Source organism: Piliocolobus tephrosceles, chromosome 8 (genome assembly GCF_002776525.5).
Source record: "Piliocolobus tephrosceles isolate RC106 chromosome 8, ASM277652v3, whole genome shotgun sequence".
Classification (NCBI taxonomy): Eukaryota; Metazoa; Chordata; class Mammalia; order Primates; family Cercopithecidae; genus Piliocolobus; species Piliocolobus tephrosceles.
In genome coordinates this window covers 45,920,270-45,947,533 of record NC_045441.1, presented here as the reverse complement: position 1 = coordinate 45,947,533, position 27,264 = coordinate 45,920,270, and the positions used below count along the sequence as shown (strand labels likewise).

Here is a 27,264-nt window from a genome sequence, read left to right as displayed (position 1 = left end):
ACATGGAGGCATGAGACTTTCCACTTTCCCCTTTCTCCTCTTTCTAAAATGCCCACACATGTGCAGATGATACCTGTTGCTACTCCACCCATCCAGGACCTAAATTTGCAGCTCCAAATTCTGAATCTCGGTCTTGAGATTTGGGGGGAAAAAAAGCCTTTATTTGAGAAATGCAAATTATTTTAGTTATAAGGCTCAAAGAGACATTAAAATTAGACCAGAGGTATGTCTTTCTCCCTTCTTTGAATTGTGTATTTACTTGTTGAAACTGCTTGCTATTGCCACAAGTAGGTTTAAATTAAACTAATAATGACATGCTGGACACTATAACTCACACCGTATAGCTTAACAATGTATATCCAATTAGTAGTCAATGTTATTTTTTGTGAATAAAAAGAATTTCTGACAAACCAATATGTATCAGCCCACTCTCTGTCCTCTCAGTTTGCCTTCACAAATCCACTTGTAACTGCTGCTAATCCAAGTGTAGATTCCAGGCAACTTGAATTTTTGCTCCCAGATTACAATCCTCAGGTTACAATCCTCTGAGTTGGTTCAAATGAACTATTCATGTTGCCTCAGTGATTTCCTTTTAGGTAGACATATCATTTAGAATGTGCTAGAGCAGCCTCTAAGAGGGAATCTCTTTTTTGTTGTACTCTGCTTGCTGTAACACTCAAGAATGCAGAGCCAGGTTGATTCGACCTAGAATCTACATAAAAGGTCTGGCCTCTGCCTAATATTTGTAAAGCAGGGCCAGACTTTGGAATGAGAATGTACAGGAAACCAACAGGAGGCATCTTCTGCATTGTGAGATGTCAACATAGACATCTTAAAGCCCACCTTTAAGAGTGTGGCTCTTTGAACTTTTCAGATCTTGTTCAATGACCTGCTACAGTAATGTAAGAGGCTCCAGATGTAAATAGAATCTGATGGCAGAATCTTTAAGTGTAAACAGGCATCTTAGGAGTGAGAGATCAAGGTCACAAAGTATCCAAAGCCATGACCACAACTATACCTACCTGCAAAATAGGATACTGGAGTATTCTTGTCCTTCCTACCCGAGAGCTTGCCAATCAAGACAGGTGATCCAGGTTCTGGAGGTCCACCAGGGCAGTTCCATTTTCTATTTAGAATCAGCCTGAGTCTGCCCTGCTTAGCTTATCCTTAAGCAATCAGCCCAGGGTCACTGGGAATCTTCTCACAATCACCTAGGCATCTCTCAGACATTTGAAGGTGTCCACAGCAGAACTGTCAGGCTGACAAAAATGGTTAATTCAGCTTCTCTCTCAGTGTAAGAGAAATGAGTCATCCTGTGTTTGTCCCTCCCCTCACACAAGAGATGTCTTTGCTTAGTATCCAGATGAGAGTTTCTCCAGTTTCCTGGTACATCAGTGAAAAACAAGGAAGAGATCTGGAGATTCAAACAGATAAACTAATTGCTACCATTTCATATGGCCATTAGAAAAATAGATGAAGCATTATTGTCCCTACCATCCAGGAACTGTTAGTTTAGACAAGCAACTGAATTCAACATGGTTGAATGAAGCATCATATGGTTAGCACAATGAATAGATGTGTGCAAAAAAAAAAAAAAAAGTGGGCTTTATTTGGGCAACTTTCTTTATATTTTTGTAACTTCTGATGTCATCATTTGAGTGGATGTTTATGGACACAAGCGTTGTTTTATTATTCTTATTTCTTATACCTTGCTAAGAATACATATTTATCTTCTAATAAGATTACGCTACAGAACCCTAAGAGATTTGTTTAAATTGCTTATTAGCATATGTTATAAAATTGACAGGGCAGTGGCTACAAAAGATTAAAATTTCACAACTGTATGATTTAGTTTTCTTTTAGGTAAACTTAGGAAAAACAGAACTGGAAATACCCCAGGGGCATAGAGAGCAGAATTCTACATAGGGTCCACTCTCTGCCCCAGCCCTCTTCAGATTCACCCTTTTTGGAGGCCTTATTTAGGTCTGGCCCCACCCTGGAGCCTTGTCTCACAGAACTGATTAGAAGAGATCAGAGTATTGGATAGTGAATCCTGCAGCCTTTCTAGAGCCAGTGCACACAATTTTCTGAAACCCAAAAGCAGATAAATGGAAAAAAATGTATGAATCTTAATTTTTAAGTTTTTATTAAAACCAGTGCTTGCAGAGATATTCCATTTAGCAAACTGTGTTCTATTCCTGCAGATGCAGTAGTTGCTCCACAAGTCACAAAAAAGTAAATATAAACACAATAAAAATTTATTTAAGGCTGGGCACGGTGGCTCAAGCCTGTAATCCCAGCACTTTGGGAGGCTGAGACAGGCGGATCACGAGGTCAGGAGATCGAGACCATCCTGGCTAACACGGTGAAACCCCCGTCTCTACTAAAAAAAAAAATACAAAAAACTAGCCGGGCGAGGTGGTGGGCATCTGTAGTCTCAGCTACTTGGAAGTCTGAGGCAGGAGAATGGCTTAAACCCGGGAGGCGGAGCTTGCAGTGAGCTGAGATCCGGCCACTGCACTCCAGCCTGGGCAACAGAGCGAGATTCTGCCTCAAAAAAAAAAAAAAAAATTTAAGCTACATTATACTTTTCCTTTCTGTATCCTTCTCCTCTATCTGTATTTAGCTTTCTTTTTTTTTTTTTTGAGACGGAGTCTCGCTCTGTCACCCAGGCTGGAGTGCAGTGGCGCGATCTCGGCTCACTGCAAGCTCCGCCTCCCGGGTTTACGCCATTCTCCTGCCTCAGCCTCCCGAGTAGCTGGGACTACAGGCGCCCACCATCTCGCCCGGCTAGTTTTTTTGTATGTTTTAGTAGAGACGGGGTTTCACCGTGTAGACCAGGATGGTCTCGATCTCCTGACCTCGTGATCCACCCGTCTCGGCCTCCCAAAGTGCTGGGATTACAGGCTTGAGCAACCGCGCCCGGCCTCTATCTGTATTTAGCTTTCATTCTGTACATTTATAAATAAAATCAGTGACAAGAAACAGAACAAATAAAAATGCTGCACTTTAAATCTAAATCCTGAGAATTATTAAACATTTAGTACCAGCTCCCAAGGTGTTGTGAGGATTAAATCACATAATGTGTAATTCCCAGTAAAGTGCTCTGTAATATCCTCTTCAGCACACAGTACCTGCTTTATAAACATTGCATTGGTACATGTGAAAATGTTTTTCAAATGCAGATTTATTCAGATGTGGCTGCCTTCTGTTTGTTCTGTAAACTTTAGAGCTAGCAAAGAATATGAAAGTTGATTGTCTTCATTTGTCCTAGAAGTATTTGTGTCTTGACAAGAATGCTGAGTGTAAGGGACTGTGCTGTGCCTGCTTACTCTAACTAATGCTAATAACGAGCCCAGGAGGAGCATTCACAGGGGACTTGTTTGAAACACCCATTCATGAACCTTTCCAAACCTGCAGAATCTCATTACATAGAGTGGGGCCAAAATCACCAAGTGATTTATAAGCTCATTAATGCTTGGAAGGCAATGCTTAGCTAAGTGGTTATTAACCTAGGCTTCTAATTAGGATTACATGACCAATTTGCAGAAATTTCTTTACTCCTGCCCTTTCCACATGTTTATTACTCTGGATGGAAGCATCCGTGTTGTTTTAGTTAAGTTTCTCGTGTGACTCTAAGGTGAGGACAGAATCAGGTATGAGTTGTTCAAGATACATTCATGTGAATTGAGTTGTGTTTTGTTTTGTTTTTTGAGACCCACTCTTGCTCTGTCACCCAGGCTGGAGTGCAGTGGCATGATCTTTGCTTACTTCAACTTTCATCTCCCAGGTGCAAGTGATTCTCCTGCCTCAGCCTTTGGAGTACCTGGGACTGCAGGCATTTACCACAACACCCTGCTAATTTTTTGTCATTGTTGTTAGAGATAGGGTTTCACCATGTTGGCCAGGCTGGTCTTGAACTCCTGGCCTCAAGTGATCCACTCGCCTCTGCCTCCCAAAATGCTGGAATTAGAGTTGTCAGCCACTGTGACCAGCCTGAGAGTTAAGTTTTCTCTTGCAATAAAGGGTGGTCACAGGGCTGTGCCTATTTGGATTTGGCAGGAAGAGGGCAGTGTGGCCCATATTTCCATTACCGTAGCAGAAATTACTGGTGTCTGTGGCAGTGGAGGGCACATTAGGACAGGAACAGGGAAATTTACTTTTTTTTTTTTTTTTTTTTTTTGAGACGGAATCTCGTTTTGTTGCCCAGGTGGAGTGCAGTGGCGTGATCTCTGCTCACTGCAAGCTCCACCTCCTGGTTTCATGCCATTCTCCTGCCTCAGCCTCCAGAGTAGCTGGGACTCCGCCACCACACCCAGCTAATTTTTGTATTTTTACTAGAGACGGGGTTTCACCATGTTAGCCAGGATGGTCTCAATCTTCTGACCTCGTGATCCGCCCGCCTCGGCCTCCCAAAGTGCTGGGATTATGGGCGTGAGCCACCATACCTGGTCGGAAACTTACATTTTTATTTCCATGGAGCAGCTTATTTTTCCTGAATTTCTTCTGTTATAAAGGACAAAAATGGGTGTACTTTTTCTGCAGGTCTTGATCCTTCTGCCTGTGGGTGTGGTGGTAGCAAGTAAACAGGTGGTACTGACACCTTTAAAAGCATATTCCCAACATGCAGGTGTAATTTGTCCATAGAATCTCATCTTAAAAGGAATCCCAGAGAAAGAAGAGAAAGAGGAAAAAATGGCCTTTTTTTTTTTTTTTTTTTTTAGCTTAACGTGTCTCAGATCGAGAGCCGTGTCCACTCTGCCTCCTGGGATGCCATATGTTTAGTGCTTGCAAACCTTTACTTCTCAAATTGTTTTGTTTCTCCCTAATGAGTTTGTTTTAACTACTTTTAAAAATTCTTGTGATAGTCAAGGGTCCCTGAAAAATGTTTTTTCCTACGTACCAGAGGCTTCTCTACATCTCTACATCATGGCTCTTTATATGCTATGTAGAAAACTCATTATGAATTTATAATCTGCAACATGAAAAATGTTCCCTCTGTGGCTGCTGAACATGGGAAGGTGTGACTACTCAAGATTCCTATTGGGGAAAAGCTGGGGTCTTTAGTAAAGAAGGAGAACATGTAATGTTGAGGTTCCATCTTTGTTCACCATTAGCTCTATGCAGAACACGATTAACAAAATGTTCTTTCAAACAGAATGGCATTTATTAACCAGAAAATTCTGAAACAAATTATTAGGAGATGGATACCTGCTCTTTAGGGTGCTAAAGAAAGACTACTTAAAATCACTATTAAAAATTACAGAACATACGAATTATCTGTATCTTGAAGTTCCCATAAAACTAATTTTTTATGGTTAAATTCAAACTCTTATTTCTGAGATCCATATCACAGCAGTGATGCCGCATTTTTCTGTGTGCATCAGCACATTACAAAAATTTGTCCTAGTGCAGTTGATGTTAATGATTCACTTGGTTAAAGAGCTCTTCGACAGATTTCTTTACTATAATTATTTTTCTCTTCATTATGAAGTATGTTTATGCTGCTGATGTGCATAAACCATAACATTTAATCTGGCAGCTGCCTTTCTTAGGTTTTCTGTGCATGTATCTGCCTTAGGAAAATGAAAACTGTCATCCCTTTTTACAGGCCAGAAAAACTGGGAAAAACATGGGCTCATCCACTTACTGGATGTTTGACATCCAGTAAGTGGGCCAAAAACATTGACATTACTGGTGAACTTGTTAGAAATTTAGAATATCAAACAATTCCAGATCTTCTGAAAAGATAATCTGCATTAACAAGATCTCAAGTTTATCGTACACATTAAAACTTGTGAGGTACCTTTTTTTTTTTCTTTTTTGAGACGGAGTCTTGCCCTGTCACCCAGGATGGAGTGCAGTGGCTGGATCTCAGCTCACTGCAAGCTCTGCCTCCCAGGTTTAGGCCATTCTCCTGCCTCAGCCTCCCGAGTAGCTGGGACTACAGGCGACCGCCACCTCGCCCAGCTAGTTTTTTGTATTTAGAGATGGGGGTTTCACCGTGTTAGCCAGGATGGTCTCGATCTCCTGACCTCGTGATCCACCCGTCTCGGCCTCCCAAAGTGCTGGGATTACAGGCTTGAGCCAGCGCGCCTGGCTGTGAGGCACCTTTTAACTCAACGTGTCTTTTTCATCTCAAAAATACACACAATTCATTCTGTATGATGCAGATATAGCATTTAAAAATAGACATGTTTGTGTTTATGCCCTAATTTATACTCTATTAACTGGAAAAGTACCATATATACACAGATGTTGTGGCTCTTATGCCACTTTCTTTTCTCAGGGTTAGATAATACATTAGAAAATATTTCTATGTTAAGAATTATTTTAGGGATAATTTCATTCACTTCTATAAGTCAGAACCAGTTTTCTTTACTGTCTTATTTTACCTTGAAATTTAAAATTACGCCTATGGCCATTTGGCAAATGTATGTGATTTTGTGTGTGTGTGTGTGTGTTTTTGTGTTTTTCAGGGACTATTGACGTTTATGGATGTGGCCATAGAATTCTCTTTGGAGGAGTGGCAGTGCCTGGACACTGCACAGCAGAGTTTATATAGGCGTGTGATGTTAGAGAACTACAGAAACCTGGTTTTCTTGGATGAGGGTAACTTCAATACACGTTTTCTAATATATCCTAAAGGTTTTATTTCTCTTTTTTCTAGAATGTTTTTGGTGATTTATGCTTTGCATAAATGAGTTTCGGATCCCTGTTTTCAAAAAAAATCTTTTAGATTTGTCATTGTAGAAAATAGTTTCTTCAAGATATTTCATCTTTACCATAACTTTCTGGATTCCTGAGCTGATCTTTATCATTCACTCTTGATTAGTGGTAATTTTTGAAATTTATTGTCATGAAATATTGTTGCTCATACCTTAAAATCTAACTCCCAACACCAATTGTTTTGATTCAGTAGTACCAGGTAGTGAAATTAAGAAACTACAAATTTAAAATATTTTCTAAATCTTTAGAAATTTTTGTCATAAATTAGCATTTGGGGATTAATGTACTAGAATATTCTATTACATTATCTTTACTGAGCACACTACTAGGTTGGTAATTGGAGAATATGTGCAAGATTTATGTTATTTATTTTCAATAAAACAGGTATTGCTGTCTGTAAGCCAGACCTGATTAGCTGTCTGGAGCAAGGAAAAGAGCCCTGGGATATGAAGAGACGTGAGATGGTAGCTAAACATTCAGGTAAGTGAGAGGGAATACACAGATGGCACAGAGAAGAAGTCAAAAGGCCAAGGAGAAGGCCACTGCTTAAAATGTGATTTGGTAAGCTGTGTTCCAAAGGAAATAGTTTCTGGAAAACCTGAGTTTTGTTTTTTTTTTTTTTTTCCCCCTCGCACAGGACATTTTCTGTCTTGTTTTTCAGTTCTCTAAGGATTCCTCTTTCCCTTTAGTGATCTGTCTTCAATTTCACAGTGAAAGCCAATGTCCTCTTCATGGGATATAAAAGACTGCACAATCTGACTGTTTTTGTTTTTGTTGTTGTTGTTTTTTTTGGGGGGATACACAAATGTGCATAATTTTGAGAAACTCTACATTAAACAGTTTTTTAAATTCTTTTTGCATCAAGTCTGAAATGTGTGAGTAGTGGTTTGTGTTCCATTGTTTTTTGTTGTTGTTGTTTATTTTTCTGTATATTCCATTCTGTTTTTACTACTATGGTTTTGAATATAGTTGTATATGTAAGGCATATGCAGTGCCATATGTGTTTTCAGGATTTGACTATTTTGGATTGGCTTTTTCTTTTTATTTGGCAGGACAGATTTGCTGCTGGTATTTGCTACAGCTATTTTCTTTCTTTTTTTTATTTTTATTTTTTTTTTATTATTATACTTTAAGTTCTAGGGTACATGTGCATAACGTGCAGGTTTGTTACATATGTATACTTGTGCCATGTTGGTGTGCTGCACCCATCAACTTGTCAGCACCCATCAATTCCTCATTTATATCAGGTATAACTCCCAATGCAATCCCTCCCCCTCCCCCCCATGATAGGCCCCGATGTGTGATGTTCCCCTTCCCGAGTCCAAGTGATCTCATTGTTCAGTTCCCACCTATGAGTGAGAACATGCGGTGTTTGGTTTTCTGTTCTTGTGATAGTTTGGTAAGAATGATGGTTTCCAGCTGCATCCATGTCACTACAAAGGATGCAAACTCATCCTTTTTTATGGCTGCATAATATTCCATGGTGTATATGTGCCACATTTTCTTAATCCAGTCTGTCACAGATGGACATTTGGGTTGATTCCAAGTCTTTGCTATTGTGAATAGTGCCACAATAAACATACGTGTGCATGTGTCTTTATAGCAGCATGATTTATAATCCTTTGGGTATATACCCAGTAGTGGGATGGCTGGGTCATATGGTACATCTAGATCTAGATCCATGAGGAATCACCATACTGTTTCTCATAATGGTTGAACTAGTTTACAATCCCACCAACAGTGTAAAAGTGTTCCTATTTCTCCACATCCCCTCCGACACCTGTTGTTTCCTGACTTTTTAATGATTGCCATTCTAACTGGTGTGAGATGGTATCTCATTGTGGTTTTGATTTGCATTTCTCTGACGACCAGTGATGATGAGCATTTTTTCATGTGTCTGTTGGCTGTATGAATGTCTTCTTTTGAGAAATGTCTGTTCATATCCTTTGCCCAGTTTTTGATGGGGTTGTTTTTTTCTTGTAAATTTGTTTGAGTTCTTTGTAGATTCTGGATATTAGCCAGATGATATTAGTCAGATATTAGTCAGATGAGTAGATTGCAAAAATTTTCTCCCATTCTGTAGGTTGCCTGTTCACTCTGATGGTAGTTTCTTTTGCTGTGCAGAAGCTCTTGAGTTTAATTAGATCCCATTTGTCAATTTTGGCTTTTGCTGCCGTTGCTTTTGGTGTTTTAGACATGAAGTCCTTGCCCATGCCTATGTCCTGAATGGTACCACCTAGGTTTTCTTCTAGGGTTTTTATGGTATTAGGTCTAACATTTACGTCTCTAATCCATCTTGAATTAATCTTTGTATAAGGAGTAAGGAAAGGATCCAATTTCAGCTTTCTACTTATGGCTAGCCAATTTTCCCAGCACCATTTATTAAATAGGGAATCCTTTCCCCATTTCTTGTTTCTCTCAGCTTTGTCAAAGATCAGATGGCTGTAGATGTGTGGTATTATTTCTGAGAACTCCGTTCTGTTCCATTGGTCTATATCTCTGTTTTGGTACCAGTACCATGCTGTTTTGGTTACCGTAGCCTTGTAGTATAGTTTGAAGTCAGGTAGCGTGATGCCTCCAGCTTTGTTCTTTTGACTTAGGATTGTCTTGGCAATGCGGGCTCTTTTTTGGTTCCATATGAACTTTAAAGCAGTTTTTTCCAATTCTGTGAAGAAACTCATTGGTAGCTTGATGGGGATGGCATTGAATCTATAAATAACTTTGGGCAGTATGGCCATTTTCACGATATTGATTCTTCCTATCCATGAGCATGGAATGTTCTTCCATTTGTTTGTGTCCTCTTTGATTTCACTGAGCAGTGGTTTGTAGTTCTCCTTGAAGAGGTCCTTTACATCCCTTGTAAGTTGGATTCCTAGGTATTTTATTCTCTCTGAAGCAATTGTGAATGGAAGTTCATTCCTGATTTGGCTCTCTGTTTGTCTGTTACTGGTGTATAAGAATGCTTGTGATTTATGCACATTAATTTTGTATCCTGAGACTTTGCTGAAGTTGCTTATCAGCTTAAGGAGATTTTGGGCTGAGACAATGGGGTTTTCTAAATATACAATCATGTCATCTGCAAACAGGGACAATTTGACTTCTTCTTTTCCTAATTGAATACCCTTTATTTCTTTCTCTTGCCTGATTGCCCTAGCCAGAACTTCCAACACTATGTTGAATAGGAGTGGTGAGAGAGGGCATCCCTGTCTTGTGCCAGTTTTCAAAGGGAATTTTTCCAGTTTTTGCCCATTCAGTATGATATTGGCTGTGGGTTTGTCATAAATAGCTCTTATTATTTTGAGGTACGTTCCATCAATACCGAATTTATTGAGAATTTTTAGCATGAAGGGCTGTTGAATTTTGTCAAAGGCCTTTTCTGCATCTATTGAGATAATCATGGGGTTTTTGTCTTTGGTTCTGTTTATATGCTGGATTACGTTGATTGATTTGCGAATGTTGAACCAGCCTTGCATCCCAGGGATGAAGCCCACTCAATCATGGTGGATAAGCTTTTTGATGTGCTGCTGAATCCGTTTTGCCAGTATTTTATTGAGGATTTTTGCATCAATGTTCATCAGGGATATTGGTCTAAAATTTTCTTTTTTTGTTGTGTCTCTGCCAGGCTTTGGTATCAGGATGATATTGACCTCATAAAATGAGTTAGGGAGGATTCCCTCTTTTTCAATTGATTGGAATAGTTTCAGAAGGAATGGTACCAGCTCCTCTTTGTACCTCTGATAGAACTCAGCTGTGAATCCATCTGGTCCTGGACTTTTTTGGTTGGTAGGCTCTTAATTATTGCCTCAATTTCAGAGCCTGCTATTGGCCTATTCAGGGATTCAACTTCTTCCTGGTTTAGTCTTGGAAGAGTGTAAGTGTCCAGGAAATTATCCATTTCTTCTAGATTTTCTAGCTTATTTGCGTAGAGGTGTTTATAGTATTCTCTGATGGTAGTTTGTATTTCTGTGGGGTCGGTGGTGATATCCCATTTATCATTTTTAATTGCGTCTATTTGATTCTTCTCTCTTTTCTTCTTTATTAGTCTTGCTAGCGGTCTGTCAATTTTGTTGATCTTTTCAAAAAACCAACTCCTGGATTCATTGATTTTTTGGAGGGTTTTTTATGTTTCTATCTCCTTCAGTTCTGCTCTGATCTTAGTTATTTCTTGCCTTCTGCTAGCTTTTGAATGTGTTTGCTCTTGCTTCTCCAGTTCTTTTAATTGTGATGTTAGAGTGTCAATTTTAGATCTTTCCAGCTTTCTCTTGTGGGCATTTAGTGCTATAAATTTCCCTCTACACACTGCTTTAAATGTGTCCCAGAGATTCTGGTATGTTGTATCTTTGTTCTCGTTGGTTTCAAAGAACATCTTTATTTCTGCCTTCATTTCGTTATGTACCCAGTAGTCATTCAGGAGCAGGTTGTTCAGTTTCCATATAGTTGAGCAGTTTTGATTGAGTTTCTTAGCCCTGAGTTCTAGTTTGATTGCACTGTGATCTGAGAGACAGTTTGTTATAATTTCTGTTCTTTTACATTTGCTAAGGAGTGCTTTACTTCCAATTATGTGGTCAATTTTGGAATAAGTGCGATGTGGTGCTAAGAAGAATGTATATTCTGTTGATTTGGGGTGGAGAGTTCTATAGATGTCTATTAGGTCCGCTTGGTGCAGAGATGAGTTCAATTCCTGGATATCCTTGTTAACTTTCTGTCTCGTTGATCTGTCTAATGTTGACAGTGGAGTGTTGAAGTCTCCCATTATTATTGTATGGGAGTCTAAGTCTCTTTGTAAGTCTCTAAGGACTTGCTTTATGAATTTGGGTGCTCCTGTATTGGGTGCATATATATTTAGGATAGTTAGCTCTTCCTGTTGAATTGATCCCTTTACCATTATGTAATGGCCTCCTTTGTCTCTTTTGATCTTTGATGGTTTAAAGTCTATTTTATCAGAGACTAGGATTGCAACCCCTGCTTTTTTTTGTTCTCCATTTGCTTGGTAGATCTTCCCCCATCCCTTTATTTTGAGCCTATGTATGTCTCTGCATGTGAGACGGGTCTCCTGAAGACAGCAGACTGATGGGTCTTGACTCTTTATCCAATTTGCCAGTCTGTGTCTTTTAATTGGACCATTTAGTCCATTAACATTTAAGGTTAATATTGTTATGTGTGAACTTGATCCTGCCATTATGATATTAATTGGTTATTTTGCTCGTTAGTTGATGCAGTTTCTTCCTAGCCTCGATGGTCTTTACATTTTGGTATGTTTTTGCAATGGCTGGTACCGGTTGTTCCTTTCCATGTTTAGGGCTTCCTTCAGGGTCTCTTGTAAGGCAGGCCTGGTGGTGACAAAATCTCTAAGCATTTGCTTATCTGTAAAGGATTTTATTTCTCCTTCACTGATGAAACTTAGTTTGGCTGGATATGAAATTCTGGGTTTAAAATTATTTTCTTTAAGAATGTTGAATATTGGCCCCCACTCTCTTCTGGCTTGTAGAGTTTCTGCTGAGAGGTCTGCTGTTAGTCTGATGGGCTTCCCTTTGTGGGTAACCCGACCTTTCTCTCTGGTTGCCCTTAAGATTTTTTCCTTCATCTCAACTTTGGTGAATCTGGCAATTATGTGTCTTGGAGTTGCTCTTCTCGAGGAGTATCTTTGTGGTGTTCTCTGTATTTCCTGAATTTGAATGTTGGCCTGCCCTACTAGGTTGGGGAAGTTCTCCTGGACGATATCCTGAAGAGTGTTTTCCAACTTGGTTCCATTTTCCCCCTCACTTTCAGGCACCCCAGTCAGACGTAGATTTGGTCTTTTTACATAATCCCATACTTCTTGCAGGCTTTGTTCATTTCTTTTTCTTCCTTTTTCTTTTGGTTTCTCTTCTCACTTCATTTCATTCATTTGATCCTCCATCGCTGATACTCTTTCTTCCAGTTGATCGAGTCGGTTACTGAAGCTTGTGGATTTGTCACGTATTTCTCATGTCATGGTTTTCATCTCTGTCATTTCATTTATGACCTTTTCTGCATTAATTATTCTAGCTATCAATTATTCCACTCTTTTTTCAAGATTTTTAGTTTCTTTGCGCTGAGTACGTAATTCCTCCTTTAGCTCTGAGAAGTTTGATGGACTGAAGGCTTCTTCTCTCATCTCGTCAAAGTCATTCTCTGATCAGCTTTGATCTGTTGCTGGCGATGAGGTGTGCTCCTTTGCAGGGGGAGATGCGCTCTTATTTTTTTAATTTCCAGCTTTTCTGCCCTGCTTCTTCTCCATCTTTGTGGTTTTATCTGCTTCTGGTCTTTGATGATGGTGACGTACTGATGGGGTTTTGGTATAGGTGTTCTTCCTGTTTGGTAGTTTTCCTTCTAACAGTCAGGACCCTCAGCTGTAGGTCTGTTGGAGATTGCTTGAGGTCCACTCCAGACCCTGTTTACCTGGGTGTCAGCAGCAGAGGCTGCAGAAGGTAGAATATTGCTGAACAGTGAGTGTACCTGTCTGATTCTTACTTTGGAAGCTTCCTCTCAGGGGTGTACTCCACCCTGTGAGGTGTGGGGTGTCAGACTGCCCCTAGTGGGGGATGTCTCCCAGTTAGGCTACTCAGGGGTCAGGGACCCACTTGAGCAGGCAGACTGCCCCTTCTCAGATCTCAACCTCCGTGTTGGGAGATCCACTGCTGTTTTCAAAGCTGTCAGACAGGCTCCTTCGGGTCTGCACAGGCCTCTGCTGCTTCCCCTGTTGTTTTTTAGCTGTGCACTATCCCCAGAGGTGGAGTCTACAGAGACAGGCAGGTTTCCTTGAGCTCCTGTGAGCTCCACCCAATTCCAGCTTCCCAGCAGCTTTGTTTACCTACTTAAGCCTCAGCAATGGCAGGCGCCCCTCCCCCAGCCTCGCTGCTGCCTTGTGGTTAGATCGCAGACTGCTGTGCTAGCAATGAGGGAGGCTCCATGGCCGTGGGACCCTCCTGGCCAGGTGTGGGTATAGTCTCCTGGTGTGCTCGTTTCCTTAAAGCGCAGTATTGGGGTGGGAATTACCTGATTTTCCAGGTGTTGTGTGTCTCAGTTTGCCTGGCTAGGAAAAGGGATTCCCTTCCCCTTTGCGCTTCCCAGGTGAGGCAATGCCTCGCCCTGCTTCAGCTCTTGCTGGTCAGGCTGCAGCAGCTGACCAGCACCGATTGTCCGGCACTCCCCAGTGAGATGACCCCAGTACCTCTGTTGAAAATGCAGAAATCACCGGTCTTCTGTGTCGCTCGCACCGGTGCTACAGCTCTTTTCTTCAGGACTTTGACAATGTCACACAGTTCCCTTCTGGCCTGCAAAATTTTCTTGAGAAATTCACTCATTACCTCATAAGACTATTCTTATAAATAACACATCATTTTTATCTTGAAACTCACAAGATTCTCTTGTCTGTGACTTTTAAAATTGTGCTTATATATGTTCTTGTTGTAAATATCTTTGCATGTGTTCTAGTTTCTTTGTTAAACTTTTTCATTTTTACATCATTTTTTCTTATAATATTTCAGTTCCTTTTTTGTGTTTTCTACCTCCACAATTTCTGTTTTTTGATATTTTAAATATATCTGTTATCCCAATTTTTCTGATTTTTAATAGTTGTCTGTGTTCCTATTTCATTCATGGAGTATTATTCAATTTATGTTAACTTTTTTAAATTAATTTTTTTAATGGTTGCTTTCTGAAAATTTTATAATATTTGATAGAGCTATGTTGCCCTAAAATTTTGTATACATTGTAATCTTTAATTGAAATTTGAACATTGAAAACAAGCTACCTGTCACAGTGTTTATAATGTAGCTTTGTCCTGGCAAAGTCTGAAGCCATTTTTCTTAGCTAGAGATCCTGAGAGTCTTTCAAACATATTCTTAGGATGTGTCTTGTCTGAAATGTTCTAGTTGTTTTTTAGTTAAAAGACTTTATTCATGTTTCTTCTTAATAGTCATCACTTGCTACAACTGTTCTCTGTCTGTAGTACAGTCTCTTTCCTGCTGTAACATTTACCTTTGATCTCAGCAGACTCAAAATGTCATTCCAAAGTATACCACTGTTAATTTTTGCACTTTATGTTGTAGGAGACAGAAACCAATGTCAGCAAAATCTCCTAATAAAGCCAGAAATAAAGATGTGGGTGTGTTATTTTTCTTGTCTTTTGAAAAAGAAAGCCAAAGTTGGTCATTTACTTCTAAAGACACTATGTTATATTGAGAAGCAGAAAGAACTGTGTTGGGTAAATGTAACAGACTTTTCTTTTCCTTTGATGTGGCTTTTGGCATTGTGCTAACCTGGAACACTACACACACTTAACTCATTTATAAATTTTCCACAAATGCATTTTGGTCAGTATGCTTTTGTTACATTTATGTGTCTATGAAGGAATTCGAACCTGTGGTATTTTGCTATGCCATCTTGCTTATGTAGTTTGTGTAACTTTATGGGTTAGATTTGTAAAGTATATTCATCTTAGTTGAGCAAGTGAAGTAATTTGTTATTTTTATTTCTTTCAGTTATGTTTTAGTATTTTGCCCAACACCTTTGGCCAGAGCAGAATGTAAGAGAGTCTTTCCAAAAAGTGACCTTAAGAAGATACAGAAAATGTGGATATGAGAATTTAAAGTTAAGAAAAGGCTGTAAAAGTGTGGTTGAGTGTAAGCAGCACAAAGGAGATTATAGTGGACTTAACCAATGTTTGAAAACTACCTTGAGCAAAATATTTCAATGTGATAAATATGTAAAAGTTTTCCATAAAATTTCAAATTCAAATAGACACAAGATGAGGCATACTGAAAATAAACATTTTAAATGTAAAGAATGTGGCAAAACATTTTGCATGCTTTCACACCTAACTCAACGTAAAAGAATCCATATTAGAGTGAATTTCTACAAATATGAAGAATATGGAAGAGCCTTTAACTGGTCCTCAACCCTTAATAAACATAAGAGAATTCATACTGGAGAAAAACCTTACAAATGTAAAGAATGTGGCAAAGCCTTTAACCAGACCTCACACCTTATTAGACATAAGAGAATTCATACTGAAGAGAAACCCTACAAATGTGAAGAATGTGGCAAAGCCTTTAACTAGTCATCAACTCTTACTACACATAATACGATTCATACTGGGGAAAACCCCTGCAAATGTGAGAAATGTGGTAGAGCTTTTAACCAAGCCTCAAAGCTTACTGAACATAAGTTAATTCATACTGGAGAGAAACCCTACAAATGTAAAGAATGTGGCATGGTTTTTAACCAGTTCTCAACCTTTAATACACATAAGATCATTCATACGGGAGAGAAACCTTATGAATGTGAAGAATGCGGCAAAGCTTTTAACTGATCCTCAAAACTTACTGAACATAAGTACATTCATACTGGAGAGAAACCGTACAAATGTGAAGAATATGGTAAAGCCTTTAACCAGTCCTCAACCCTTACTACACATAAGAGAATTCATAGTGGAGAGAAACCCTACAAATGTGAAGAATGTGGCAAAGCTTTTAAACAATCTTCAAACCTTACTGACCATAAAAATATTCATACCGGAGAGAAACCCTACAAATGTGAGAAATGTGGCAAAGCATTTAACCGATCTTCAAATCTTACTGAACATAAGAAAATACATACTGCAGAGAAATTCTACAAATGTGAAGAATGTGGCAAAGCTTTTAACCAACTCTCAAACCTTACTAGACATAAGCTAATTCATACTGGAGAGAAACCCTACAAATGTGGAGAATGTGGCAAAGCCTTTAACCAGTCCTCAGCCCTTAGTGCACATAAGATAATCCATACTGGAGAGAATCCCTACAAATGTAGAGAATCTGGCACAAAGTTTTCCACCTATCCTCAAAACTTAGTACACATAAGAAAATTCATGCTGGAGAGAAACTCTACAAATGTGAAGAATGTGGCAAAGCCTTTAACCGATCTTCAACCCTTATTGGACATAAGATAATTCATACTGGAGAGAAACCCTACATATATGAAGAATGTCGCAAAGCTTTTAACCTGTCCGCCAACCTTCCTGCACATAAAAAAATTCATCTTGGAGAGAAACCCTACAAGTGTGAAGAATGTGGCAAAGCTTTTAACCGATCTTCAACACTTACTACACATAAGATAATTCATACTGAAGAGAAACAGTACAAATGTGATGAATGTGGCAAAGCTTTTACCTGATCCTCAAAACTCATTGAACCAGAAAATTCATACTGGAGAGAAACCTTACAAGTGTGAAGAATGTGGCAAAACTTCTAATAATTTCTCAACTTTTACTAAACATAAGATGATTCATACTGGAGAGAAGCTATACAAATGTGATGAATGTGACAAAGCTTTTACCCGATCTTCGACCCTTACTACACATAAGATAATTCATACTGGAGAGAGTGCTCGCTTCGGCAGCACATATACTAAAATTGGAATGATACAGAGAAGATTAGCATGGCCCCTGCGCAAGGATGACATGCAAATTCGTGAAGCGTTCCATATTTTTGTTTATTGCGGCACTATTCACAATAGCAAAGACTTGGAATCAACCCAAATGTCCATCTGTGACAGACTGGATTAAGAAAATGTGGCACATATACACCATGGAATACTATGCACCCATAAAAAAGGATGAGTTTGCGTCCTTTGTAGTGACATGGATGCAGCTGGAAACCATCATTCTTAGCAAACTATCACAAGAAGAGAAAATCAAACACCGCATGTTCTCACTCAGAGGTGGGAACTGAACAATGAGTTCACTTGGACTCGGGAAGGGGAACATCACATACTGGGGCCTATCATGGGGAGGGGGGAGGGGGGAGGGATTGCACTGGGGAGTTATACCTGATATAAATGATGAATTGAAGGGTGCTGACGAGTTGATGGGTGCAGCACACCAACATGGCACAGGTATACATATGTAACAAACCTGCACGTTATGCACATGTACCCTAGAACTTAAAGTATAATAATAATAAAAAAAAGATAATTCATACTGGAGAGAAACCCTACAAATGTGAAGAATGTGGCAGAGCTTTTAATTCATCAAAACTTACTGAACATAAAAAAATTCATACTGGAGAAAAATCCTACAAATGTGAAGAATGTGGCAAAGCTTTTAATTGATCTTCAAACCTTACTAAACATAAGAACATTCATACTGGAGAGAAACCTTACAAATGCAAAGAATGTGGAAAAGCTTTTAACCAGTTCTCAACCCTTACTACACATAAAATAATTCATACTGGAGAGAAACCATATAAATGTGAAGAATGTGGCAAAGCTTTCAACCTATACATAAACCTTACTACACATAAGAAAATTCATACTGGAGAGAAGCTCTGCAAGTGTGAAGAATGTGGCAAAGCTTTTAACCAAGTGTCAACTCTTACTATACATAAAAGAATTCATATTGGAGAGAAACCTTAGAAATGTGAGGAATGTGGCAAAACTTTCAGTCGATCCTCAAAACTTACTACACATAAGAAAATTCATACAGGAGAGAAACCTTACAAATGTGAAAAATGTGGTAAAGCTTTTAACCAGTCTTCAACCCTTTCTACACACAAAATAATTCACACTGGAGAGAAACACTACAAATGTGAAGAATGTGGCAAAGTGTTTAACAGATCTTCAAACCTTACAGAGCATAAAAAAATTCATACAGGAGAGAAATCCTACAAATGTAAAGAATGTGGCAAGGCCTTTAACCGGTCCTCAACTCTTACTAAACATAAGGTAATTCATACTGGAGAGAAACTGTACAAATGTAAAGAATGTGGTAAAACTTTTAAACAGTTCTCACACCTTGCTGTACATAAGATAATTCATACTGGAGAGAAACTCTACCAATGTGAAGAATGTGGCAAAGCTTTTAACTTATCCTCAAACCTTACTGCACATAAGAAAAATCATACTGTAGCAAAACCCTACAAATGTGAAGAATATGGCAAAGCTTTTAACTTATCCTCAAACCTTACTGCACATTAAGAAAAATCATACTGGAGTGAAACCCTACAAATGTGAAGAACGTGGCAAAGCTTTTAACTTATCCTCAAACCTTACTGCACATAAGAAAAATCATACTGGAGCAAAACTCTACAAAGGTGAAGAATGTGGCAAAGCTAACCTATCTTCAACCCTTACTCCACATAGGACAATTCATACTTGCGAGAAACCCTGCAAATGTGAACAATATGGCAATGCTTTTAATTAAATCTCAAACTTTACTAAACGTAAGAAAATTAATACTGGAAACTTTACAAACCTAAAGGATGAGACAATGATTTTGAAAACACCTTCAAACTTTTCTAACCATAAAAGCAATCATACTGGTGAGAAATCTTAAAAATGTGAAGAATGTTACAAAGCCTTTAAATGGTTGTCACACTTGATTATAGGTAAGATAATTTATACTGGAGAAAACTCCCAGAAGTGCGAAGAATGTGGCAAAACTTTTTATTAATTTTCACACCTTATTGCACAGGAAAGCCCTTCAGAAAAATTGTACAAATATAAATGTGGAAAAGCCATTAATATCTGGTTATATCTTACTCAACATTAGAGAGTTATTGCTTAATAAAAGCATTATAAATGCAGTTAGTGTAAAAACCTCAGAAAACAAAAGCTTTCTTTTTTAGATGGAGTCTTGCTCTGTCACCCAGGCTGGAATGCAGTGGTGTGATATTGGCTTACTGCAACCTCTGCCTCCCAGGTTCAAGCAATTCTCCTGCCTTAGCCTCCAGAGTAGGTGAGACTACAGGCGCCCACCACCACGTTTGGCTAATTGTTTTTATTTTTAGTAGAGACTGTCACCATGTGGGCCACGCTGGTCTTGAACTCCTGACCTCAAATGATCAACCTGCCTCTGCCTCCCAAATTGCTGGGATTATAGGTGTGAGTTGCTGTGCCTGACAAATATAAGCCTTTAAAGAGAAGGTTTTCATTTTGAAGACAAACATTAGGAACATAAAGAGGGTTGTAGTGTCTTTACTTGTATCACAGATTTTGTTGTACACATTATGTACTAAAGGAAAATCCCGAAACAGTGATGAAATTTTGATTAACATCAAGGAGTTTATATTAGAGAAACTGCAAATGTAATATATTTGGAAAAACATTTTTTCAAGAACTACTGCTTAGAAAACACCAGGGGACTCATACTAAAATATATTTTTGAAGATGCAGTAAGTATAAAAGAAATTTAATGCAAAATTAACTGGGTGTAAATATCAGAGAATTCACAGTAGAAATATCTAAGGCACTGACACTTCAGACATTGCACTTAATCAGTGTGCTGAGTAGAGAAAATACTCCAAAATTAAAGTTGATAGATAAATTATTTGTATATAACTTTAAAAGAGGTAGAAATATTTTTAGTTATAATTACATTTAAAGTATACTTTTTTCTTTGAAAAAATCAGAATTTTTAAAAAGTGAGTGATGTAATTCAACTCAAATTACTTCTTGCTCTTCATTTCTATTGTATTCACATGTAAAAGCATGTGATCAATTGTTGCTTCATCAAAGACATGAGACATTCTTTTTTGTTAGGTGGGCATTATTTTTGACCTTTTCTATGGAAGAGTAAAGACATTACAATGTAGGATGCATGATAAAAATCTAAGTGGAGAGATGCTTTGTGTTTAATTTATAATATTGAGTGCTGTATGAGGGAGGTGTTCAGAGGAATATTCTTCTGCATTCTAGTGAAAATATCTTTTGTTTTAGTTAAAATTAAATTAAAATTAGTAGTATATCATTTTACTAATTGTATTTCTATGTAATAAAATGCAGCACATTTAAAAAATTTTAGATTATTGTGAAGTTAATTTTTTAATTAAACTTTTTTTTAAACGTGTTAAGACCATTGTGCATTCAATGAAGTGTTATTACACCACTAACTTTAACCTATCCCACCTTACTCAAGGGTGTAGGTAAAAGATAGTGACAATGTACTATTTAATAACAGTGGACTAACATCTCTAATAATTTCTCTTGCCAGTGACTTTAAAGTAAAGAACTTAAAGAACATTGTTCCTATAGGTTAAATTTTTATTCTTTTTTCTTATTTAAACATATTTTTCTTAAATTTTATGGGTACATAGTGTGTGTATATATTTATGCCATATATGGCATATTTTGATGTTAATCATGCATATAAATATATATTAATCATGTTAGGGCAAATGAAATACCCATCAACTCCAGCATTTATCATTTGTATTACAAACCAATTCTACACTTCTAGTTACTTTAAAATGTACAAGTAAATTGCTATTGACTATAGGGTCATTTTCATGGGCATAATAAAAATTATATACAAGTGTAAATAAAATCCTGAGTCTTAAAATTCTGAGTTCTGCCTAAACATTGTAAAAATTTTGTTATGTATTTTTCTTTGAACATGTCTCTCTGCCTGCAAACATAACAGAATTTTAGTATTGGTTTACATAGAGTTAACTATACACATATATTACCCTAAAAATAAACCTTAGGTGTTAGAAAATTATGGAGTGTTTTTGTGTGAGTGTGAGTTTGTACCTATTTTCAAAAGAAAAGAGCAATATTGGAACAAAACAAATATTTTAATAATTTACTAGACAACTGAAAACTTCAAAAATGCTGAAAGTAAATGTATACTCTGCTTTGTATTGAATTCATTACTTTCAAATCTTCTGACTTATGATTCAGAATCTCTCCGTGCAAATGTTTTTACTTGCCTGTTAGTCATGCTAGACCTATAATTTTCTTGTTTCTTACCATTTTTTTCTTTTGTAGTTTATGAAGTATTTATTATGTGAGCTGTTCATGGATTGTAAGAATGATTTTTATAAAATTTAGTACTGCGGCCGGGCGCAGTGGCTCAAACCTGTAATCCCAGCACTTTGGGAGGCCGAGACGGGCGGATCACGAGGTCAGGAGATCAAGACCATCCTGCCTAACCCGGTGAAACCCTGTCTCCACTAAAAAATACAAAAAACTAGCCGGGCGAGGTGGCGGGTGCCTGTAGTCCCAGCTACTCCGGAGGCTGAGGCAGGAGAATGGCGTGAACCCGGGAGGCAGAGCTTGCAGTGAGCTGAGATCCAGCCACTGCACTCCAGCCTGGGCGACAGAGGGAGACTCCGTCTCAAAAAAAAAAAAAAAAAAAAAAATTAGTACTGCACACGATAATTTTAGATGTATTTCCAAAATTGTTTATTAATTATATTGTATTTAGTTAGAACATTCCATTTGTTCTTTTAATTGGAGAATCCTATATAAACCTATATTTCTTATTCTTTTCTCTTGTTATAATTGACCTAAGTTTTTATTTATTGAGCCAATTTGTTCAGGTAAGAACTAGGAATACTTCATAAGTCATGAGGATGTTTTTATATATAAATGTGGCAAACAAATGTGACAGTGGTTGCTGTGTAACAGATGCTCCATAATAAGCTGTAAACATTCCTACTGGAGTTAGTTTGTAACTTCAAGTCAGAGATGGAAAATACCAATAGTGAAGAAATAACATTGATTCTTCATGTGCAGATAACATTTTTTTCCCATACTGCAAAGCTAAATCTTGCTGAATTTAAAAATAAATTCTGGTTCTTTTATTTCCTAATTACCTTTAGTTTCGTTTGTCTTATTATGTGACTTCTGTGTATTCATCACAGCCCTTCTTCTTTTTCTATGTGATGGCTCCACTTTTCTCACTGTTGTCTTCATGCCATGTCATTTTATATGGTACTTTGTAGGTTTTGATGAGAAAGTTGATATTTTTAATGCACTCAAAAATCGCTTTTCACTGGAGAGTGCTTATCAATATAACTGTCTGATCAGTTAATTAAGATAAAAGGCATTCATTGTCCACAAGTGAGAGGATTAAATTAGTTAGCATTGTTTTTTTCTTTTCTGTTCGTAAAAGGAAAAACTTACTAAATTTTTAAACAGCATTTCACTCTTGTTGCCCAGGCTGTAGTGCAAATATGTTGTGACAAATATAAAATTTGCTAGAAAATACATCTTAGAAATTAATTTATAAGAGAGCTAATGGTAAGTGAAGAATTTTAAATTTAATTTTCTATGATATAGCACAACGTACATTTCCATGCAGAATCTTTTATTTTTAAATGTGAAATTTAAAGGTTACAAAATAATAAAACGACCTCTGTGGATTTGATATTTGGAATAATATTTCTTTTTTATATTGATATTACAATTCTGAGGACTTTTTCACTCATTTTTTTTTTTTTTTTAGTGGGTGAAGGTGAGTGTACAGTTTTTGTTCTTTGTCACCTAACTATATTCAGCTTCTTGGTCATTTTCTCTAGAAAACTTTTGAAGATTATGGCAGCTTTTGGATTAAACATTTTCTGTTATATTTATGCAAATTTGTTTTTTGTGTTCACAAGGTGGCCAGTCATGAGACCATAAGCAACAACTGCCCTTTCAGTGTCTTTCATGCTATTACCATCTGTAATAAATAAATGTGTACTTATTCTGTACAACGTGATGTTTGCAAGTATATGTTGTTAAATGCTTAATTCTAGGTAATTAAGGCTTTACCTAACATCGCTAACATTTTTATGGTCGGAGTATGTGACTTTGTCAGCGTTTTTCAAAACCACAGCTACATTGTTATGATCTGTAGTCACTATGCTGTACAAAAAGATCTCTTAAACTTATTCTTCCTATTCAACTATAATTATGTATTCTTTGACCAACATCTTTCAAAACCCCCCTTTTTTCTAAATACCTTGATGTCTGGTGGTCACCACTTTACTCTCTACTTTAATGGGATTAAGCTTTTAAGACTCCCTGTGTAAGTAAAATCATGAAAAATAATCTTTGTGCCTGGCTCATTTAGACAAATATAATGTCTTCCAGGTTAATTCGTGTGATTGAAAATAATAGAAATTTCTTTTCTAAAGACATAGTATTCCATTGTGTATATATACCACATTGTCTTTATTTACTCATAAATGTTGAACTGTTGGTTCTGTATTTTGGTAATTGTGAAGAGTGTTGCAAACAATGTAGAAGCAAATATGTTTCTTCATTCTGATTTCACTTGTTTCAGATATATATCAGTAAAATTGCTGTATTATATTGTGGTTTAATTTTAAATTCTTTGACAAATTCTCATTTTTCGTAATGACTCTCCTCATTCACATTCAAACCAACAGTGTGCAAGCATTCCCTTTTCTTCATACTTTGACTAACCCTTTCTTTTCTTTTTAATAAGAGTAATTCTAACAGGGGTGAGTTGATAATCTCCTAGTTTTCCTTTTTGCTTTCCTGATAATAGTTGATATTGAGCACTTTTTATATATCTTGACCATTTGTCTTTTCTTGAAAAATATTTATTTAAGCCTTTTGCTCATTTTAATAGTTATTTGTCTTTTGATTTGTCTTTTGTCTTATAGTCATTTAAGTGTTTTATATGTTTTTGTTATTAACCCCTTGTCCTACGTATGATTTGCAAATATTTTCTCCCGTTTTTTCAGTTGTCTCATTTTGTTGATTGTATCAGATTCCATGAAGCGGCTTTTTAATTTCAAGTAATCTAACTTATCTATTTTTATTTTTATTTTGTTGGATTTTGAGGTTAAATAATAAAAGTCATGGCCTAAATCAATGTTATGGGCTTTCACTCTTTATATTCTGTAGTAATTTCAGAGTTTTAAGCCTTACATTTAAGTATCTAATTTTAGTTGGTATTTGGTGTGAGAAGAGGGTCTCATTTTGTTTCTCTGCATGTAGATGTAAAGTTTTCTCAACCTCATTTGTTGAAGATGCTGTCCTTTTTTTGGAAGAAATTGTAAAATAAGTTAGCTTAAATACGTGGATATATTTCTGATCTCTTTTCTGCTCCATTGACCTATGTGTCTGTTTTTATTCAAGTACCATACTGTTTTGGTTATTATAATTTGTAGGATATTTCAAAGTCAGGTATAGTGATACCTTCAGCCTATTTTTATTTGTTTATTTTCTGCATGGTTGCTTTAGCTATTCAGGGTCTTTTGTGGTACCATATAAATTTTAGATTGATTGATTGATTGATTGAGACAGAGTTTAACTCTTGTTGCCCAGGTTAGAGTGCAATGTCATGATCTTGGCTCACCACAACTTCTGCCTACCTGGTTCAAGCAATTCTCCTGCCTCAGCCTCCTGAGTAGCCGGGATTACAGGCATGCGCCACCATGCCTGGCTAATTTTGTATTTTACTAGAGACGGGGTTTCTCTATGTTGGTCAGGCTAGTCTCGAACTCTCCCAACCTCAGGTGATCCACCCACCTCAGTCTCCCAAAGTGCTGGAATTATAGGCTTGAACCACCATGCCCTGCCAAATTTTAGATTTCTTTTTAAATTTTATTTTATTATTATTATACTTTAAGTTCTAGGGTACATGTGCATAACGTGCAGGTTTGTTACATATGTATACTTGTGCCATGTTGGTGTGCTGCACCCGTCAACTCGTCAGCACCCATCAACTCATCATTTACATCTGGTAAGACTCCCAGTGCAATCCCTCCCCCCTCTCTCCTCCCCATGATAGGCCCCAGTATGTGATGTTCCCCTTCCCTAGTCCAAGTGATCTCATTGTTCAGTTCCCACCTATAAGTGAGAACATGCGGTGTTTGGTTTTCTGTTCTTGCAATAGTTTGCTGAGAATGATGGTTTCCAGCTGCATCCATGTCCCTACAAAGGATGCAAACTCATCCTTTTTTATGGCTGCATAGTATTCCATGGTGTATATGTGCCACATTTTCTTAATCCAGTCTGTCACTGATGCACATTTGGATTGATTCCAAGTCTTTGCTATTGTGAATAGTGCCGCAATAAACATATGTGTGCATGTGTCTTTGTAACAGCATGATTTATAATCCTTTGGGTATATAACCAGTAATGGGATGGCTGGGTCATATGGTACTTCTATTTCTAGATCCTTGAGGAATCGCCATACTGTTTTCCATAATGGTTGAACTAGTTTACAATCCCACCAACAGTGTAAAAGTGTTCCTATTTCTCCACATCCCCTCCAGCACCTGTTGTTTCCTGACTTTTTAATGAATGCCATTCTAACTGGTGTGAGATGGTATCTCATTGTGGTTTTGATTTGCATTTCTCTGATGGCCAGTGATGATGAGCAGCATTTTTTCATGTGTCTGTTGGCTGTATGAATGTCTTCTTTTGAGAAATGTCTGTTCATATCCTTTGCCCACTTTTTGATGGGGTTGTATGTTTTTTCTGGTAAATTTGTTTGAGTTCTTTGTAGATTCTGGATATTAGCCCTTTGTCAGATGAGTAGATTGCAAAAATTTTCTCCCATTTTGTGGATTGCCTGTTCACTTTAATGGTAGTTTCTTTTGCTGTGCAGAAGCTCTTTAGTTTAATTAGATCCCATTTGTCAATTTTTGCTTTTGTTGCCATTGCTTTTGGTTTTTTAGACATGAGGTCCTTGCCCATCCCTATGTCCTGAATGGTACTACCTAGGTTTTCTTCTAGGGTTTTTATGGTATTAGGTCTAACATTTAAGTCTCTAATCCATCTTGAATTAATTTTCATATAAGGAGTAAGGAAAGGATCCAGTTCCAGCTTTCTACTTATGGCTAGCCAATTTTCCCAGCACCATTTATTAAATAGGGACTCCTTTCCCCATTTCTTGTTTTTGTCAGGTTTGTCAAAGATCAGATGGCTGTAGATGTGTGGTGTTATTTCTGAGGGCTCTGTTCTGTTCCGTTGGTCTATATCTCTGTTTTGGTACCAGTACCATGCTGTTTTGGTTACCGTAGCCTTGTAGTATAGTTTGAAGTCAGGTAGTGTGATGCCTCCAGCTTTGTTCTTTTGACTTAGGATTGTCTTGGCAATGCGGGCTCTTTTTTGGTTCCATATGAACTTTAAAGCAGTTTTTCCAATTCTGTGAAGAAACTCATTGGTAGCTTGATGGGGATGGCATTGAATCTATAAATGACCTTGGGCAGTATGTCCATTTTCACGATATTGATTCTTCCTATCCATGAGCATGGAATGTTCTTCCATTTGTTTGTGTCCTCTTTGATTTCACTGAGCAGTGGTTTGTAGTTCTCCTTGAAGAGGTCCTTTACATCCCTTGTAAGTTGGATTCCTAGGTATTTTATTCTCTCTGAAGCAATTGTGAATGGAAGTTCATTCATGATTTGGCTCTCTGTTTGTCTGTTACTGGTGTATAAGAATGCTTGTGATTTATGCACATTAATTTTGTATCCTGAGATTTTGCTGAAGTTTCTTATCAGCTTAAGGAGATTTTGGGCTGAGATAGTGGGGTTTTCTAAATATACAATCATGTCATCTGCAAACAGGGACAATTTGACTTCTTCTTTTCCTAATTGAATACCCTTTATTTCTTTCTCTTGCCTGATTGCCCTAGCCAGAACTTCCAACACTATGTTGAATAGGAGTGGTGAGAGAGGGCATCCCTGTCTTGTGCCAGTTTTCAAAGGGAATTTTTCCAGTTTTTGCCCATTCAGTATGATATTGGCTGTGGGTTTGTCATAAATAGCTCTTATTATTTTGAGGTACGTT

General features: G+C 37.5%; 1 non-coding gene and 1 pseudogene across 2 annotated transcripts in view; both read left to right on the top strand.

The window, feature by feature from the left end:
• Nucleotides 1–21,230, top strand: part of LOC111529386 — a 34,417-nt pseudogene extending 13,187 nt beyond the window's left edge. The window contains exons 2-5 of the transcript XR_004229092.1: nucleotides 6,480–6,612; nucleotides 7,114–7,209; nucleotides 15,234–17,114; nucleotides 17,717–21,230. The product of XR_004229092.1 is annotated as a zinc finger protein 85-like (transcript). The remainder of the gene's footprint in view (nucleotides 1–6,479; nucleotides 6,613–7,113; nucleotides 7,210–15,233; nucleotides 17,115–17,716) is intronic.
• LOC111529419 lies at nucleotides 17,115–17,221 on the top strand. The gene has a single exon (XR_002727416.1). It is a non-coding gene; the product is annotated as a U6 spliceosomal RNA (small nuclear RNA).
• Nucleotides 21,231–27,264: the final 6,034 nt, after the last annotated feature.